Source organism: Ascaphus truei, chromosome 1 (assembly GCF_040206685.1).
Source record: "Ascaphus truei isolate aAscTru1 chromosome 1, aAscTru1.hap1, whole genome shotgun sequence".
Classification (NCBI taxonomy): Eukaryota; Metazoa; Chordata; class Amphibia; order Anura; family Ascaphidae; genus Ascaphus; species Ascaphus truei.
Genome location: NC_134483.1, coordinates 345603322 through 345623214, shown reverse-complemented (window position 1 = coordinate 345623214; position 19893 = coordinate 345603322). Strand labels below are relative to the sequence as shown.

At 43.1% G+C, this 19893-nt stretch overlaps 1 protein-coding gene across 3 annotated transcripts in view; it reads left to right on the top strand.

The window, feature by feature from the left end:
- Positions 1-19893, top strand: part of AIMP1 (aminoacyl tRNA synthetase complex interacting multifunctional protein 1) — a 61972-nt gene that overhangs the window by 161 nt on the left and 41918 nt on the right. Inside the window, exons 1-2 of one of the 3 annotated variants that reach the window (XM_075608609.1) lie at positions 41-59; positions 2885-2941. The exons of 1 other annotated variant lie outside the window; for it this stretch is intronic. The gene's annotated coding sequence lies outside the window, so the exon portion shown is untranslated. Of the gene's footprint in view, positions 1-40; positions 60-2884; positions 2942-19893 lie in introns of those variants that run through there. One more of the 3 variants, XM_075608600.1, reaches the window with a different exon arrangement.

The window sequence follows — 19893 nt, the reverse complement described above, 5'->3', positions numbered from 1 at the left end:
AATGATTAGTTACCCAAAAGAGGTGCAAGGAAATTTGATGTGTAGGAGGAGGGAGAGGGGTATGGTGTTGTGTTTTTTTATTTTATCATACTGTACGGTCATAGAGAGAAAGGAAGTGACACGATAGGGGAAGAAGTTTCCTATTAATGCGGATACTAAAGGATACATGGTAGAGAAAAGAGTGGATAAGGGGTAGAGGATCAGATAAATGGTGATTTACTAGAAATGTGGGTTAGGAAGAAATGTAAGTCATGTTTAAATCGGATGTTAATAATGAACAGAAAACAGCAGTACGTATACTGTATCCCTACAATTAATATTAGGGATGACAAAGTGGAAAATAAAGTTAAAAAAAATAGCTTTTCTATTGTAAATGTAGGGGTTGCAGACCAGGTCTTGGTTTAACTAAACATGTCCTGCTTGACGCCCTTTAAAGCATGTCTATTGTGAGCAGCACATGGCTGCTGCCTAATCTGCAATGAGTCACAGCAGCATTCTCCTGTCACTGCACAATATGTCTGTGTGACTGCAGCTCAATGCTTCATCCCTCCTGCAAGAAGAGCCCAGACTGCAGATCAGTTGCTGTTGCACTGCTTAGGCAACTGTATAAGAAGATTGTGCATAAACAGGCTAAAGGGCCATGGAGAGTAGGAGGGGAGGTTGTGTGTCTATGTGAGCTAGGTTCTGTTGTGTGTGTGTGTGTGTGTGTGTGTGGGGGGGGGGGGGGGGAATAAGTGATGTGTTTGTGTGGGTGTGTGAGAATGGGTGGGGTCCTGGAGTGTGTCTGTGGGGGGTGAAAATGGGTGAGGTCCTGGGGTGTGTGTGGGGGGGGGGGGTGATGACTTGGTGTGAGTAGGGGGGGGGGGAGTGAGAATGGGCGAGGTCCTGGGGTGTGTGTGGGGGGGGGGGGTGAGAATGGGTGAGGTCTGTGTGTGGGGGGGGGATGGGGGGGGTGAGAATGGATGAGGACCTGGTGTGTTTGGGGGGGGGGGGTGAGAATGGGTGAGGTTCTTGTGTGTGTGTGTGGGGGAGTGAGAATGGGTGAGGTCTTGGTGTGTGTGTGTGGGGGGGGGGGTGAGAGATGGTGAGGTCCCGGTGTGTGTGGGGGGGGGGGGAGAGTGAGTATGGGTGAGGTTCTGGAGTGTCTGTGGGGAAATGAGATCCTGGTGTGGTGGGGGGGTTGAGAATGGGGGAGGTCCTGGTGTTTGTGTAGGGAGGTGAGAATGGGTGAGATCCTGGTGTGGTGGGGGGGGGTTGAGAGAATGGGTGAGGTCCTGGTGTGGGGGGGGGGGGGTGAGGTCCGTGTGTGTGTGGTAAGAATGGGTGAGGTCATGGTGTTGTGGGGGGGGGGGTGAGTGGGTGGGTGAGGTCCGGTTGTGTGTGTGTGGGGAGGAGGGGGTGAGAATGGGTGAGGTCCTGGTGTGAGAAGGGACGATGTCCTGGTGTGTGTGGGGGGAGGGGGGGGTTGAGAATGGGTGAGGTCCTGGTTTGTGTGTGTGTGGGGGGGGGGCAATGAATGGGTGAGGTTCTGGTTTGTGGGGGTGTGAGAATGGGTGAAGTCCTGGTGTGTGTGGGGAGGTGAGAATGGGTGAGATCCTGGTGGGGGGGGGGGGGTTGAGAGTGGGGGGGGGGGTGAGGTCCTGGTGTGTGTGTGTGTGTGTGTGTGTGTGTGTGTGTGTGTGTGTGTGTGTGTGTGTGTGTGTGTGTGTGTGTGTGTGTGTGTGTGTGTGTGTGTGTGTGTGTGTAAGAATGGGTGAGATCATGGTGTTGTGGGGGGGGGGGGTGAGTGGGTGAGGTCCGGTTGTGTGTGTGGGGGGGGGTGAGAATGGGTGAGAAGGGACGATGTTTTGGTGTATGTGTGGGGGGAAGGGGGGTGAGAATGGGTGAGGTCCTGGTTTGTGTGGGGGGGGGGGGGGGGGGCAATGAATGGGTGAGGTCCTGGTTTGTGTGTTTGTGTGTGTGTGTGTGTGGGGGGGGCAATGAATTGGCGAGGTCCTGTTTGTGTGGGTGTGGAATGGGTGGGGTTCTGGTGTGGGTTTGTGATTGGATGAGGTCCTGGTTTGTGTGTGGGGGTGTGGGGGGGGGGGGGGAATGAATGGGTGAGGTCCTGTTTGTGTGTGTGTGTGTGTGTGTGAATGGGTGAGATGGTGTTTGTGATTGGATGAGGTCCTGGTGTGTGTGTGTGTGTGTGTGTTCCTGTTGTGTGTGGGTGCAAGAACGAGTGAGGTGAATGGCATGTGAATGGTCTTGTCATTGCAAATACATATGCAGAATGAGTTAAACATTTAAAGAGGCAAAAGATAATAAAATGAATTATAGATGAGGTAAAGGAATTAACGGAACAAAGAAAAAAAGTGTTGGATACCAAGTCATTTAGAATATGTAGAAATTAAGAAATACATTTTTAAGCAAAAAGAGCAAATTAAAAGAAAGATCTAGATTTACAGATATACATTGTGCCAGGAGAAAATAAAGTTAGCAAACAGAACAAAGAAAATGGCGACCAAAAAAAGTTAGGCTGAAAAAGGAAATTTGGTAAGAAAAAAATAAATGTGCACGGAATGGAATTACAATAATGCACAATTTCCTAAAACATCACATTTTTAAATAAGAAGAATCGTAGTAATTATTTGTATACAGACAATACACCTGATTAAAAATTGGTAATAACAATTCTAATAAAATAGGCACAACAATTATTACAGTAGGTAGTAGTGGATCAGATAAAGAAAAATGCGTAACAAGGTTGATTACAAATATTGGGAGAATAGGTAACCAAGGTTAAGATTTGGGTAGAAAAAGTGAGATGTTCTGCATTGAGACGAGTGCAGCTTGGGGATATTGGAGACATGAGCAGTAAAGTGGCTGTCGCCTGTGCTTGTAGATTTTAGTCTCCTGTGGAAGAAGCAGGCCCTATGCGAAGAAGGTGTTGCTGATTCATGTGAGTGCCAAGTTATGTTACTGTATGTGTCAAGCTGTGAGCAAGTGTAAGGCCGAGTCCATAGCAGGGGAGGCCGTGCGGACGCTCCGCGCTGAGCCCCTGCATCCTCCATGAGGATGTCTTTAAAGGGGGCTCACGCGAGCGTCCGCAGGCGTGCTGAGGCGTTGGATTTTTCAGCCGGCAGCCAAGCTGTTTTTCAGAGCGCTGTCGGCTGAAAACATCCAATCAGCGCGAAACAGCGTCAATGTCACGGCGCCGTGACGTCGGAGCCGTGACGTTGACGTCGGTGCGTCGCGGGCGATTGGTCCAGCGATGTCACTGCCCCGCCTCCCTCAGTCTCCCCCCGCCTCCCGATCGCGCCCGCTGGCTCGCCTGCATGGGCATGAAATCGCACAGATTTCAGCAGGCGAGCCTCAGCGTCAGCGCGGTCCAGCACTGACAACCCCTTTATGGACGTGGCCTAAGCGGTCTCAAGCTTTGATGTAACTGCCCTGTGAGTGTCTTGTGACCTACCCAAGAACATACATGCCAGGGGGCACTGCTGGGAAAGCTGCCTGTGTGATAGCAGTGCACTCATGTATTATTACTCATTTGAATAACAATTTCATTATCCATATGGAACAGTGCTTATGAAAGTCAAAAACAAGGAAACATACAGAAAAATTACACCCTTAAAGCCACAATCCTGACACATTTAGGGCCCTGGTTTTCTATGCCAGTGCACTTGTTTGTTTTTTTTAAAGATAATGCCTGTGGTCATCATTAAGCCATTTTATTGTCGTCTGTTGTGGCTTCCTATTGGCCCACGTTTTGGTGGCCTATTTTATTCCCAGTATAGAAGGGCAAGACAAGCCCCGAAAACTGTAAATATCTAAGTCAGTGTTTTTCAGCCAGGGTTTCTATGAAACCTTGTGTTCCCCAGGCATCTCTAAAGGGTTGGGGTGGGTTTTGGCATTCTGAGCTTGCTGGGATTGTGTTTAATAATCTCTAAAGGGTTCCCTGCAATTTTCTGGGGGGTCCCCATAGCTGAAAATGTCGCAGCTCTCCCCCCCCCCCCCCTTTTTCAAATACTATAAGGATGAAAGAAAACAATGGCAAGCAGCTGGGATTGCTTGAGTGCTGGATTGCGGTGTCCTCTTCTGTTTTCGCTATGTCAGGTCTCCCCTGGAAAACGAACTAAAGGCGTCCATAATGTAGCCACTATGTCATGGGCCACACAGGGTTAATGCACACTAGTTCATATCATTAAAGTGACAACACGGCTCCAATATTCTTTCCTTACATTTACTGATACAATTGATTAGGGGGCGTCTTCTCCAGAGATCTGGCAATATAACAAGTATTGTATTGTTAAGATTTTCATCAAGGGGCAAAGTTCTAAAGCCACCAACGGCAAAAGGTTTTAGATATACTGCGTTTATACTGCGCAAAAGAAGCAGCATTCTCATTATAGAGACGACAGCTTAAAGGGGCCCCAGGTTAACCACTCAAGTATTCATAGACATACAGTATGTCCAATGGTAACTCTGATGTACGTTGTACCTCCAAAAAATTGCCACCCTATGGGGCCTTTATGACGTACACCGTACTTGATTTGCCCTGGCTCGTTTTTTAGGAGCCTCTACGCGTTTGCACACCACACTCCAGGGTCGCCCCCAACCTGCCACATCTGGCATGATGGCCGGAATTGAAGCTGTGTGACGCGATCGCTACGAAGAGCGGTCACGTGATGCGAACGTGCCGGAGTGTCATTGGCCACTGAGGTGGCATGACCCTCTGACACTGAAAGGGTGAAGTAATACGTTTTAAGAACACACAATGTGTAATTTTTTATTTGTGCTTAAGATTCATACAGTGTAAGGATGGTTTGTAATTTTGACACTATAGTAAAATCCTTTTCCTAGTATATTAACTCCCTCATTGTGGCCTCACATAGGAACAACGTTGGGCTGCTTTCCCCCTGAATGCAGATTTTGGTTTATTTTTATTTATTTTGGTTTCTAAAACATTTATTTGTGATTCACTTACATTTCTGTGGCTGGCTATAAGCTAAAGCAAAAGGCTTTCATAGAATACATCATGTGTAACTTATGTGTTTAAGTGATGTTAAAAGATATTGGCCAACTGTTCCCTGTTTTATTGTGTACTGCTCTTCAAGCGACAGATGTAGCCAGACTTGCTGTCCCCGTGACCGCGAGAAGGTATTGCAAATAAATGCCAGAGATTTACAATTGATTTTGTGCAGCACCGAAATAGAATATGTCTTGCTACATCTATACAGTAGTATTCATTTATTAGTATATAGGGGTAGAAACCCCAATCAGCCAGTGCTACAGAGCTTTTTGTTAACCCACTGATAGAAAATAAAGAATGTCTTTCTGCTTTTGAACCGGATCACATGAAGTTATAAATGCATGCTTGAGGCTGTAGGCATTAACCCCTAGATGGCACACGGTCTAGCAAGAATATAGAGAGTTGTATGGGGGAAGTCCTAAAACCCCCCCAGACCTCTCTTGTCTCCCTGAACAATATAAAACCTGTGTGCCTGGGGCAGCTCTCATATGGCAACGGTGTACTCACATGTGTCCATGGAAAACCGGCTCTGTGTGCTCCTTTGCTGATGTAAACAATGTAGAAAGCACCTGTACCGATGAGGAGAGGTAGATCAGTGGGCACTACAGTGCAGGAAGAAAAAGAGGAGGTGCAGGGGCATGCTTCCCCTTCTCTTTTTATCCATGTCTCAATAAAGGATTTCGTATACAGCACAGTCCAGCCTCAGCATTTTTCTTCCTGCACCGTAGTGCCCGCTGATCTACCTCTCCTCATCGGTACAGGTGCTTTCTACAGTATTCATTTATTAATTGGTTGCATATTTAACACGGTACATCTAATATGCTGTGCAGGAAAAACAAATCAAGTAAAAGAAAAAACACAAGAACTGTGCATTTTTCTTTGATTGGAATATATGTCGATCCACTGCTGGATGAAGGCCTCTCCAATTATCTTCCAGGTACTGTGGTTGCAAGCCTCTCTTCTCTACGTTGCTCTAACAGATTTTCGGAATTCGTCCTCCCATCTTACTTTTGGTCGTTGTCTTTGGTCTTTTGATTGGAATCCAGTCGAGTATCATCTTTTTCCAGCGATGGTCATTTCGTCTTCATTCTTTTTCGGGTCTCTTCGGACATACATCTCTCCATGCTTGTTTTGAGTTGTCTGTCGCTTCTAAATTATCTTCACATTTAGGGTCTACGGTTCACATTCATACTTGAGCACAGGCACAGTACACCCATAGAACACTTTCCTCCTGTGTAAGGGTCCCTTCAAAAATGTTCTTGTTTCTTCCAAATGTGATTCATCTCATCTTCATTCTCCTTTTAATTTCATTCAGAAGGTTTCCATGCATTGTACTTGCCGGCCAAGGTAGATATTGTCTTTGACTACTAGTTCTATTCCATTTATTTTGATCTTTGCAAAGTCGACACATTTTGTTGAGCATAACTTTGGTCTTGCTGAGATTCATACAATGCCCACTTTCTTTCTAGCTTTGGCGACTTCTCCGATTTGTTGCTGAAGGTCTCCTGGAATTGTAGCAAAAATAATAATGTCATCAGCAAATCGTAGTTGACTCAAGAATTCACCGTTGGTTTTTATTCCTTTTTCTGCCCAATCTAATATCTTGAACAATTCTTTGGGTTGCTGTGAAAAGCTTTGGTGACATGGTGTCTCCCTGCCTTGCTGATCTGTATCTTCATGTAATCTAATGGTTGATGGTATTTTCGTAAATGTTCTTTATAATATCAGTGTACGCTTCAACACTTTTTCTTCTTAATGCATATAGAACAATTGAGGTGTAGACAGAATCAAACGCTTTTTCGTAATCTACGAATCCTAAATGGAGTGGTAGATCGTATTCATTACTTCGGGAAATCACTTCTTGTATGACTTGGATGTGATCCATTGTGTTGTATCCATTTAAAATTCCTCCTTGTTCTCTAGGCTGGGCAAAGTCCAGGGTCTGTTGTAGCTGATTAATACTGTAAGGATCTTCGTAAAAATGTTGTAAGCCATCTGGAAGTAGACTAATTTAGCCTGTAGTTCTTGGGCCTTCTTTGTCTCCTTTCTTGTGGGTGAGCATAACTATGGCATTGCTATGGAATTCTCCTGTTCTTCAAGCAGTATGTTTTATACAGTAGTGTGTGTGTGTGTGTGTGTATCTATCTATCCAATAAAGAATATCACTTTTGAGCACATTCACATGTCTAAGTCAGGTCGGCAACCCTGCTTTATCACCTAGCATACAGTGCTTCCACTGCAGCAAGGGATTCTGGGAAATGGCATGCAAATGGGAACACAATGTGTCACCCTTTGCCTGAAATCCATTTTATATGGGACTCTAGGTGATAATAGTGAAAGGCAGGGTTGCAGACCTGTCTAAGACATGTGAATGTGCTCACAAGTGATATTCTTTATTGGCTATATGCTAACGGTGGAGGTTTTTTGTCGCCCTTTTCACCCACCATAAATTTAAATGTGTAGGGTGTGTGTGTATGTATGTATGTATGTATGTATGTATGTATGTATGTATGTATGTATGTGTATATATATATATATATATATATATATATATATATATATATATATGTTGGTGTATGTATATTTATTTATTTTGCCCTCTGGGTGGGAATGACCCATCACTGTTTTACATTACCCTCCAATTGTTGCTAAGTAGAACTTTGACAGTTTTGTGAAAACACTGTTTTTTTATGTTGATTCAAGGGTCTTAACTGGTCTCGCCACAGTGATGTGTGCCTTTCTTTTTCATGTTCTGGCAGTCCAGAGATATCTTGGGTGTGTAGTGTTTCTTTTTTCAACATCCGATGTATCCAATGCGCCTTCATTCTTCAGAGAATACAAATGACAATTGTTACGCAGTCAGACCTTTCTGGTGTCTGCCACATGCTGGTGACTGTCCCATTATATAAATAATACTGGTTTCATTGATGATTGGAGAGTACTTGTTAGCAGTATTAGGGCTGTTCTATAGTGCGTGCGCTTGCTGCGCCGTGAGCGCGCGGCAGTTTTAGTTGGCTGAGGTTAGTCAGCCTTTCTATAATTCCATGCACGGCAGTGTGCGTGGAACCGGCCGTCAGGGGGAAAAGGAGTAAAATTAAGAATTTGCGCCGCTACCGCCGCTGAAATGTGTGTGTGTGTGTGTGTGTGTGTGTGTGTGTGTGTGTGTGCAATGTTAATAAACAATTTATTAAAGTATTTCTTTATTTCAAAACGTATTTTATTTAACACACACACATACACATACATACAGTACCTCACTCACAGCATACACACAAAAAGCATGCGGCACGTGCATGCGCGTTCGCACGGGCACGCACGGGCGCACACACTATAGAACGGCCCTTAGGAGGCAGCAGTGTGAGTTCAGCTGCTGAGAAATTATTCCCCTTGTATTTCTTCTAAACATATATAAATGCCACTTGTGAGCATGGTCACATGTATGAGTCTGCCTTTCGCCATTATCTCTTAGCATACAATGCCAAGCTGGAAATGGTTTTAATCCAGTTATTTTGGGTAAACAAGTGACAGAAACTTTCCCCCTGTTCAGTGTACAGCAAATAAAAATACCACGTCAGACTTTTACCTGAAAACTTGTGACGGAAACTTCTCACTACAAATAATGTTTCTGGCTGTAAACGGTAAATGGTTTTTACATTGAACTTTTTGTATTTCCTCAAGTTTGTGGGCTCCGTTTCCCCCCCCCCCCCCCCCCCAAAACGGGCTCCGTTTCTCCCCCCCCCCCCCCCCCCCAAAAAAAAAACAGCCTGATCTATTGCTGTTTCACCAATGTGTTTCAAATGTCTCACCAAGCAACATGTAACAGTGAAAGGCACAATCATTCAGCAAGGAGCTATTACTGTATATTGCTGTGTTACAGGGAGACTACCTATTTATACATTTCCAGTGCAGGGAGGAAATAGCAATCCATTTTTAATCTAAAGAGTGAGTGGCATATGAATCTAGGCAAAAGTGCTGCAATTCTGGGGCAAAACAAATGCACCATACTGTATGTATCAAAGAAAAAGATCCTATAGATTTCAATGGGATTTTCTTTCTTTGAAACATACAATTTGCAGCCAGAATTGCACCAATTTTGCCTTGTATATATGCCTATCGGTATTTTATTTTTTTTGTCATTATTTATTAAAGTATGTCATATATTATTTTAAAGAAAGGAAGATCGAATGGTGAATATTTTGAAGTGCAAGTGTAATTGCCTAACTTTTTATCAGACTAGTTTTGTAAACTTTTTCTATCGTCTGACAGAATGAAAAGGTACTTCAAAAAATGCTTTGTTGGTGGCAATAAGAATGATAAAAACATTTTTTTACCTGTTGATAAATACTGCGAGGGATTACCAGCAGAGCAGGTATATATAGAAATCAAATTAGTTCATGGCTATCTCTCCTAGGACCAACGTGAATGAATGGTTGTGATGTGATGTGATATGATCTGGGACTTACATTTTGTGATTGGCGCTTTGTATCTAAATTCAGAAAGGCCTGACAAGTCAAAGTATATTTAAATCATTCTTAATCTCAGAATGTTTCCTTGCTAACAAAACGCTTTGGAAGATTTTACGCTTTGTCTTGTATTTCCATTTGTAGAAGGTAATTCTGCTGACCTCCTTAGTGAAACAGAGAAAAGGGAAGGATAATAGGGGTCTGATGAGAATTGATGTTACAGGACCAGGTGAAAATAAATAAACTTTTCACAGGACAAGCAAAAAACAGATTTTCATCTAGAGGCGATGAAATCTTTCTATGGAAGTCAATGGCATGAATAAGTTGTTGAAATGTGTTTTTTACTTGCTATGTGGGGACTGGCCCTATAAATGAAAGCTATTGATTTACTTACATTTGCCTTTCTTTTTGTGTTATTGATACATTTAAGTAGCTGCTTTTAAAATATTTTGCTATAGAACTCCAGAGATCTGCTCGTAATTTGTACAGAATTGCAGAGAATTACAGGAGCGTATCAAATAGTTGTGGGTTTTCTCTCTAATTATTAAGTGGTTCAGGTACGCACTGAATACATAATGCCTGGTAAAATGGTTCCAAAATTCTTATTTAGAAACCTATGTCAAGGTTTGTAGAAGAGCCTGAATTCCATCCATAGAATGCGCGTTGAAAGAGAACAAGTGAAATATAAATGTTTATTTTAAACGTCGCTACATTTTTTTTAAATTCTATTTTTTTTTCTTCTTTTAACGCTGGTTTGGTTGCGCTCTGCCTCCTATGAGATTTCCGGGAGGAACTGATGGGGCTGGACTAATTGGAGGAACGGAATTATTTAAAAGGGGTTATATTTCTCCTACATATTTTTGGATACTCCTTATTTTCACTCCCGAATTCTCACTGAGTTAATTTAATAACGACACGTTAGTTTAAAGGAGCTTTACCATATAAAAAATATACCCCCACCCCTACGTGGGAAGCAGGGGGTCTATGGAACTGAAGAGCGTTAATTTCAGCTCCACAGACCCTCTGCTTCCAGAGATACTTACCTCTAAGTGGGCTGCTGGTATCTTATATCTGTTTAAAAGTTCTGCATCACTTTGGCCAATAGGAAGCCGCAAGGCACGACATCACGGTGTCCTTTTCACCTTTTAAACAGACATTTTTTTTTTGGTGCCCAGTCGAGGCGGTTACCGGCATCCACCTTCCGATGTATCTCGGGAAGCAGGGTATCCCCCGGAGCTGAAAGCAATGCGGTTCAGCTCCGGAGACCCCCTTCCACACCCCGTTAAAAAGAAATAATAATGAAACGAGGTCCCGCCACTTTACGCGTACAGTTTAAGTAGCGCTTCAAATTTACTTTAATGCACAGATGTTGCAGCTCTTACTATTTTCGGCGCCGCAACCAAAACTCCACAAAAACGCGGGTCTGGTGAACGTGGCAGCCGCGATTGCGCTGCGGGGGTCCATTCCTTTCAATGGAAGCCACCCCAGCGTTAATCCTCCCGGGTCAGCGTGGTCAGGGGAGAGAGACCAGTAAGCTACATCGGTGTTTTGCATTTTTGTTTGGGGACTTTGCAGAGGTTATGTTTGCACCCATTAACCTTTTTCTTAAACACAAAAACAAAAACAACAGATCAGTTGATACTACTCCTCCAGCACCCGAGAACACGCGGACAAACAGGTTGATTCTGTATCTTTTGCACAAGATGCAGGGACCGAAGAATAAACAAATTAATTAAATTAGTCATTAGTGTCCAGCCCACGGCTTTGTGCATTAAGAGAACTGGTTTGGGGCTGCAATTACCTTTGCATCGCATTTTAAAGAGGCAATCGAAGCGTCAGTAAAGATTTTTTTTTAACACTTAGGATATTTTATGCATTGCTACTTTTAAACACCGTAAAACCTATGTCCTTAGTCTGGTCATGAGATTAAGCCCACCCAATTCAATAGCTTCCAGCCGGGACCAATTACAGTTTTAGGAGGTCTAGCATTTCATCATGAAGTGTTGTGTTGAGCTATGAACTTTTGTTTGAATAGCACTTTAAAAAAAAAAAAATGATACAAACTCAATGTCACAGAATGGGATCATCGGAGGGTAGTTGTGTTTGAAGTGTAGGTTGTGTAAGAGGTTGTGTACAGGCACAATGCTTCTGTTTTCTTAATATCATGTAGCATTGAAGCTGCAGGAGCCAAGTGTACCTAAGAATGTGCTCAGTCAGTGCAGTCTGTAAGGACAATACTAAGCAAAATAACGAGGTGTTAACTGCACGCGGCTAAAATCCAAGTGTGCATCAGGGCTCCTCAGACTTTTTTCCAATAGCACCAAGTTGCCCAATCAAAAAAACACTTGCAACTCTTTAATCACAATAACATACTGGCATTATTTAGCAAGCTATTTTGGTGGAGTCTGAGTCATAAATTCAAAGTGATATTATACTGTCTGGGTTCATACTAGTGCACCATTAATTGCGGTTGTCAGGTGGACATCGCTAGGTGCACACCCATTCTAGTTATCTACAATATCTATCTGGACGTCGCATGAGTATCTGGACATTTATCATCACATTTATACATGCATACAAACCACATTGGACTATCTGAGCACCACATCCTATCGTTCCACCGTTTGCCCTGATGATAGGATCGTTGGAGATGTCCGACATCAACAGGATATCCTCAGCGTATCCCCTAGCTCTTAAAAAAAATTATATATATATATATATATAATCTCTATCCGGAGAGATGGCAGATCCCTGAGGGATAGAGATATATGGGTGTGTAGCACTCCGGAGCTCCTGGTTCAGGATGGCTATCTGCAGCAATTCAGGTATACAGCAATACAAATACTTGTATCTTGAATAAATTCTTTCCTAAAGAAACCCGTGGAGCCCCGGATCATCTTTCTTGTTGCTAGATCCCTGAGGGATGCCACAAGTCAGCGGGATTGTGTTTGATGAATTCTCTTTGAGGGTGGTTTTCTGGCTACAGTCACTAAGAAAGGACTGGAAGCAGTCGCGCACTTTACCTCTCAATCCTGCATCCGATTTTAAATAGGGTTAGGTGGTCCACAAACTTTTATGGCTAGTTTTTCAATGCTTGTAGCTAAAAATTGAATATTAGAAACTGGTCGTGTTCAGAGGATTGAGGGAGGGTTTCTTTAATTGTGGTGAAATAAATGCTTACCTTAGTGAGGTTGGTAAAAAGCCTGAAGACAATGAGAGGTTTGCAATTTTCGAGAATGAAAGGGGCCAGATCTAACACCGATTCCTTTATTAGCCAGGCCGGATATGGGTTCTCTGGACATCTAGACGGTTTGATCTCTGATCGTGATCAGGAACTCGTCCGTAGTCATAGATTGGAAGGGGCTCTACCTAATTTTAGTCAATTCGACTGTGGAAATATCAGATTTGTGCATTGACAGGTGTGTGGCTGAAATCTGATTCCGAATTTTTGAGACTTTGGAGGAGAACGCCTGTTGAAAAGTAGATGGTGGAATTTCTACAGGACTTGTTTTGTTCAAACAGGCTGGCTCAAGCAAAGTCAACGACTTCGAATAGTTCCCGCAAATTATTACTGGAATTTTGCTCTTTAACTGCTTTCAAATACATTTTCCTTAAGTATATATTGGGTAACTATCTTATATTCCGTAGTTTAATTTAATTTGATGACCTGCGTATGTGCTTTCTTTAATCAATTACTGAAGCAAACCATGTACTGTCATAGCTTTCAGTGGTGGTGGTGGTGAGTTGGGTTGTTCTGGGCGTTTTTGGTTGTTCTAGACTATTTGTACGCCATTTTGGCCCATTTCGAATTGGCGGGGAAAAAATGTGCTTTAGTACAAAAGTTTGCAGCAAGGTCACTTAAGCGCTAAAAGTCAGGGCATTGCATGTTTGATTAATGTTGGTTACTTTCACTTTTAAAATTCAATGAAACGTAACTCGTTTTTTTAAGTTGCTGGGCTGCTATTTGGCCGCAGATCTAGAGTGGCCGCTCAATCACCGATGACAATGGAAGAGGCGTCGTCCTTCCGTTCCACATACTGACAATTCACGTTCTGCGATCTCCCCTAGAAAACAGAGCTGGAAGGTTATGAGGTCGCTATGTGGAAGGCACCCAAGATGTTTAAAAAAAAAAAAAAAAAAAGCAATATAGAAAATTTGGAATACTGTAATTTGGGTCTTTTCACTAGAAGTTCGAACTTTTTGGAAAGTTAGATTGAAACCACAGCGTATCCCGGCAGAATTGCACACCATTAGATAGGACATTGTAATAGATCAATTCTAATCTCCATTAACATTTAAGGGCAGGTCCATACTGCCGCAGACCACGCGGAGCGCTGTCACATTGCCTAAAGGCATTGATCGCACCCATAAACTTCGCGGGCGGCGAGACAGCCAGGTCATGCGAGCGGTTCGCCCAATGAGGGCGAACCAGCTCCGTGACGCCCCTAGGCACGCCCCCTACAGCTAATATACCATGGCCCGAAAACGCACATGGGTGATGTCACAGCCTTCGCGGGCAAAGGCTGTGTGGCCTTAGCCTAAGAAATCACATGTTCTGTGCATGAAGGAGATTCTTTTGGGTGATTTGACAAATCCCAAAGGAGAGAGTGCTGAGTATTCAACGTATGGCATTTAAAGTGTAACCACATCTGCATTGCATCAGAATATTTATTTTAGTGAACTCATTCTTCTAATAGCCCAGGACATAACCCAGGACATACTTGAAAACGAGAGGTAACTCTCAATGTATTACTTCCTGGTAAAATATTTTATAAATAAATAAATAGCCATCAGGTTTACAGGGTTTTGGTGTATGTTGGATAATGAACTGGTAACACCTATATTCAGTACTCTATTTGTTAGACTTCAGACACTAAAGTTGAGCTTTGCTAATTTATTTGGAAACAAAGTATGCCATTTTGGCATTATGACGAATAATACAAGCACCACGAAACACTGCACTAAAGCACTTGCAATCTCTTTCATGTATCTGAGCTATTGGTTGCTGGGGATTTTACAATATCACATAGAACTGCCACTGACTCTTAAACTGGGATCCTCTATTTCAGAGATGAAACCACAAACGTCTCCACACACCCTATGGAACATTCATGTGTTCATTTTGCCTTCTGAAGGTACACTTACCAGATAACATGTCAGGTAGCATAACACTATTGATTGTATGTTTGGGGCAGAGCGATGCGTAATCTACTCATTCTAGTAGATGCTTCTCCCGTAGCGGTTCTTGGAAGGAAATAATGGGGGGATGAGGTGAAAGTGAAATGCACATTTTGATACTTTATTTTTATTCAGTGCAAGTGTACAATTGATGAATGTTTTCTCTGGTATTTGATGGAAGTGCCAGCCTCGTGTTAGTTGAATTTTGGCAGCTTTTGTGACATGCTGTTTATTTTGCTATAGCTTTAAGGTTTATGTTGGAAACACCTGGCTTTATTTACTTTGATTAGCGCTGAAATTGGCTACACATTTTATCTGCTTATCAGTTTTGAGTAGAAGTTGATTGACTTGCCACAGAGGGTTCCTGAAAAAGTATTCTACTGGGTTTCCAAAATGACATTGTTTTATAACCCCTACTGTGCTGAAGGGACTCGGCATGGATCACTGCACCATCCGCAATACGTTGCATTCCTCTCCAGCATTTAAGTGGTCAAAGAGGTTTCACTTAAGAAGGGAATACCGGTATTTATTTACTGCAAATATTGTATAATTGAAGAATATATATATATATATATATATATATATATATATATATATATATATATATATATATATATATATATATATATATATATATATATATATATATATATATATATATATATACATATATACATATATACATACATACATACATACACACACACACACACACACACACACACACACACACACACACACACACACACACACACACACACACACACACACACACACACACACACATATACACACACACACACACACACACAGTACATATATACTATATATATATTTATATATATATATATATATATTTATATATCTATATAGTATATATGTACTGTGTGTGTGTGTGTGTGTGTGTGTGTGTGTATATACAGGCATACCCCGCTTTAAGTACACTCACTTTAAGTAAACTCGCGAGTAAGTACATATCGCCCAATAGGCAAACGGCAGCTCACGCATGCACATGTCATCACGTCCTGAACAGCAATACCGGATCCCTACCTGTACCGAAGCTGTGCGCAAGCAGGGAGACTATAGAGCCTGTTACAAATGCGTTATTTACATCAGTTATGCACGTATATAACGATTGCAGTACAGTACATGCATCGATAAGTGGGAAAAGGTAGTGCTTCACTTTAAGTACATTTTCGCTTTACATACATGCTCCGGTCCCATTGCGTACGTTAATGCGGGGTATGCCTGTATATATATATATATATATATATATAATATATATATATATTTGCCTTTTTCACCCACAATAACTTAAAATGTGATATGTTAAACCTACCCAGCCTATAGATATTTCAAAGTAAGTATAAACCAACCTCACACTGATGATACCCATCATGGTTGAAACATGTCTGTGAGTGGTTTGTACTGGCTTTGCTAGTCCCATGCTGTGCTTAAAAGCTGTGTGAACAGCGATGCATCTGCTTAAATGGGCTCCATGTGAATGGATATTCCAGGCAAAAGGTGACACATTGTGTGCTCATTTGCATGTCATATCCCAGAATCCCGTGCTGCAGTGGGAGCACTGTATGCTAAGTGATAATGGTGAAAGGCAGAGATGCAGACCTGTCTAAGACATGTGATTATGCTCACAGGGGATATTCTTTATTGGCTATATTAATAGATCGTTTATACAGTCATATGATATACTAGGATGTTTGAGGTCTTTCCTTAGACCATTGAGGGATTAGAGACTGTTTTATCTTTGTGTGATGTATTCTTTAATACATTTGTTATATTTTTTGTATACCTGAGTGCTTTATGTGGGATATATTTTCTTTTTTGTTGGTGTATATATATATATGTGTATATATGTATATGTGTGTATATATATATATATATATATATATATATATACATATATAGGTTATGGTGGGTAAAAAAAGTGACAAAAACCCTCCACAGTAAAGCATATAACAACTGTAAATATTCCTGTATGTTCATTTGCATGTCTTAGACAGGTCTGCAACCCTGTCTTTCCCCATTGTCACCCAGCATACAGCGCTTCCACTGCAGTAAGGGATTCTGGGAAATGACATGCAAATGAGCACACAGTGCCACCTTTTATCTCAAGCTCCTATTACAGAGCATAATCTTAATAAGTGTGGTGAATACATACTCTTAATCTCAAACCAGCAGAGCCAGCAAACAACCTCACACTGATGATACCCATTAAGGTTGAAACATGTCTGTGAGTGGGTTTAGTGGCTTTGCATCTCACCCCAGCCTTTGCTTAAAAGCTGTGTTTAAAGCAGCATACATTGGCTTAAGGGTTGCTCTGTAATAGGAGCTTGAGATAAAAGGTGGCACTGTGTGCTCATTTGCATGTCATTTCCCAGAATCCCTTGCTGCAGTGGAAGTGCTGGGTGATAATGGTGAAAGACAGGGTTGCAGACCTGTCTAAGATATGCAAATGAACATACAGGAATATTTACAGTTGCTATATATATATACAGTGTTCGACAATCCTATACATTTACACGCCCGGGGCGGGTGGATTTAACCCCCGGGCGAGTAAATATTGGCCCAAGCAGAACACGTGCTTGTTTTTTTAAATTTCCCCGCTCGCGCTGAATTTTCCCTGCTCGCGCTGAAAAAAAAAATAATAACTCCCCCTACCTGTTTGCTGATTGGCGCGCGCTCCCAGGCTTTGTGGGCGCGCGGCCAAGCTCTATATGAGCCAGCCCCCAACGAGCAGCCATTTTTTCTGGCCAGAGATCTGTTGGAGATTACTAGAGTAAGTACTCTCCAATCCTCCATCCCCTCTGCTCCTTCCCTGCCTCCTGCAGTTCCCCCTTACTCCACGCTCCCCCCCCCAATACCCGCGCGTGGCTGGAGATGGTAGCGAGGGTGTTCCGCCTTCTCTCCCCGGCCCCCGCTTATCCGCGCGGGGCGGAGGTGTCCCCCCCTTATTCCCCCCAGCTTCCCGCGCCACTTCCAGCTTTCCCCGGTCCCCGCGCGGGGCGGGTGATGGTAGTGGGGGGTGTCCCCGCTTACCCCGGCTTCCCACGATCCCCGCGGGCGGGTGATGATAGTGGGTGTTTTCCCGGCTTCATGCGCCGCTTCCCAGATCCCCGCGCGGGGTGGCAGATGGTTGCGGGGGTGTTCCCCTCTTTCCTCCTTGGTCTCCGCTTCCCCACGGTCCCGTGGCTGTCCGCGCAGGGCGGGAAATGGTCGCGGGGGGGCGAGCGGGGCAGTGGTGGTGGTGGTGCTCGGTCGCGCGGCCTTTCCTCTATAGTAGATGAGGTTCAAGAAAGGTCTATGTCCATCAAGTTCAACCTATGCTAAATGTAGATGATCGTTACTTGCTGTTAATTGTGTCAGTGACTTTTACTTTATCTTTGTTCGTCTTTATGTTGATATAATCTGATAAACTGTCTTCATACAATATGGAGTTAAGGGTGGAAGTTTCATCTTAATCCCGTGTTACATTCTTAAATGATCATGATTTTAATGTGACATTAATTTGCTCCTTGGATATCGAGCAATAAAACCTGATGTCAAAAATTGGCTTTTAGGGAAAACAAATGCAAGCTCAAACAGCAAATGATCACATTGTACTAGCAATCTGACACAGCAATCTTTACTGAACTTGCCAAGGAATGTATTATATACTAATGTAACTGCTGCTATCACGCCCCAGAGTTGAGCAGTAGAACTCTTTATCCAACAGGGCTACAGGTGCAATCCATCTTATCCAACTTTTATACATGTGTTTTGTAACTGGTTTTGAAAACGGAGACCACCCTGGAACTTGGGGTGGGTTCTCCATTATCAAAATGTATAGACATATTTTTCAAGATATTTATATATATATATGATGGTTCTTTATTGCTTCCAGACTACTTCTGGTTTTGACCACTTTGGAAAGTATTACATTTAAGAATAGCTTATGCACTAAGGCCCCGCTCACACAGTGTGCTACACGACGTGAGTGCGCTTATGGGCACGTGCGCGTTCGTCATGGATTCCTTTCAGTATTGAAACTACCATTGGCTGCAAAGTCGCGGGAGTCTTTTCAATCTATGATCTCCGGCTGCAGCAGCGTGACGTCTGTTTAGGCAGCCAATCAATGTCCAGGCGTTTACATTGATTTGCTGCTGAAATTGACCAGAGACTCGGCAGTTCCCCTGCGTCTATCACAGTTTGTTTTTTCCTATGGTCATTTTTGTTTTTAGTAGGCGCTTCGGTTGAATATCCATAGTTTATTAGAAGATCGATTTCAAAGTAAAGTGTGTGGTAAGAACGGGGTTTTATGAAGGAAACCTATTTTGGAACAGTCTCGATGAGACTAGGACTGTGTCACAGAACAGTCACACACACTTCTGCTACTGTGTCATGTTCCTGTGTTTCAGTTCTCAACCCAGGCAGAATATGGTCGCTTTGTGGGCAAATTATGAAATGTCTGCACTGGCTGGCTGAGCTATAATAAAGTGGAATATTCTATTGTTTAATTCCATTTTTCATTGCAATTAATAAGCTCCCTGCTCAAACGCACACAGACTTGCTCAAACGCACGCGCGCACATACACACACTCTCTCACAGACCTGCTCACACACACACTTCCTGGATGTCGCCTTTTGTCTCATCATTCCGTCTGCTGGGGATGATCACAGATCGCCCAGCAGGAGGCGCGCGCACACTGCGTCGCGAAGCTCCCTGTGTGAACGCGGCCTGTGTGATGGTGAAGGGGTAACCAGGCTCACAATAAAGGTTTAAGCCTGTTTGGTTACCTCTGAGCCATGTATTGGGGTTCCAGAGTGTCAGCTCTTGAGCCCATGGTTTGTACATGCATAACCTGTAATGTGCGGTAATAAAGTAATGTATGTGTTTTTACCTTTCCACAAGTGCCAGCAAGCAGAGATTGCTGTGGTATGAGTTTCAATGGCGGTTTTGTGGAGAAAGTGTTGTCAGAATGTGCCTAGGTAGCCGGGGTCCAGATTTGCTGGATACCCCAATAATGTACCCGAGAATCATGAGTGATTCCTGGTTTCATGTAGGCACAATCCCAGCAATACCTCCCCTTGAAAACGCATTCGCGACTCACCACTAGGGGTTCCCTGCTTCAGCACAGGCCAGAAAGGTAAAGGGGGCACAAGGATGTGAAGTGTCCCTGAAACAGTCAAGGGTGCCTAGGTTAACGGGGATACCCAGTAAGTGCTCAGGTCACCCGGAAC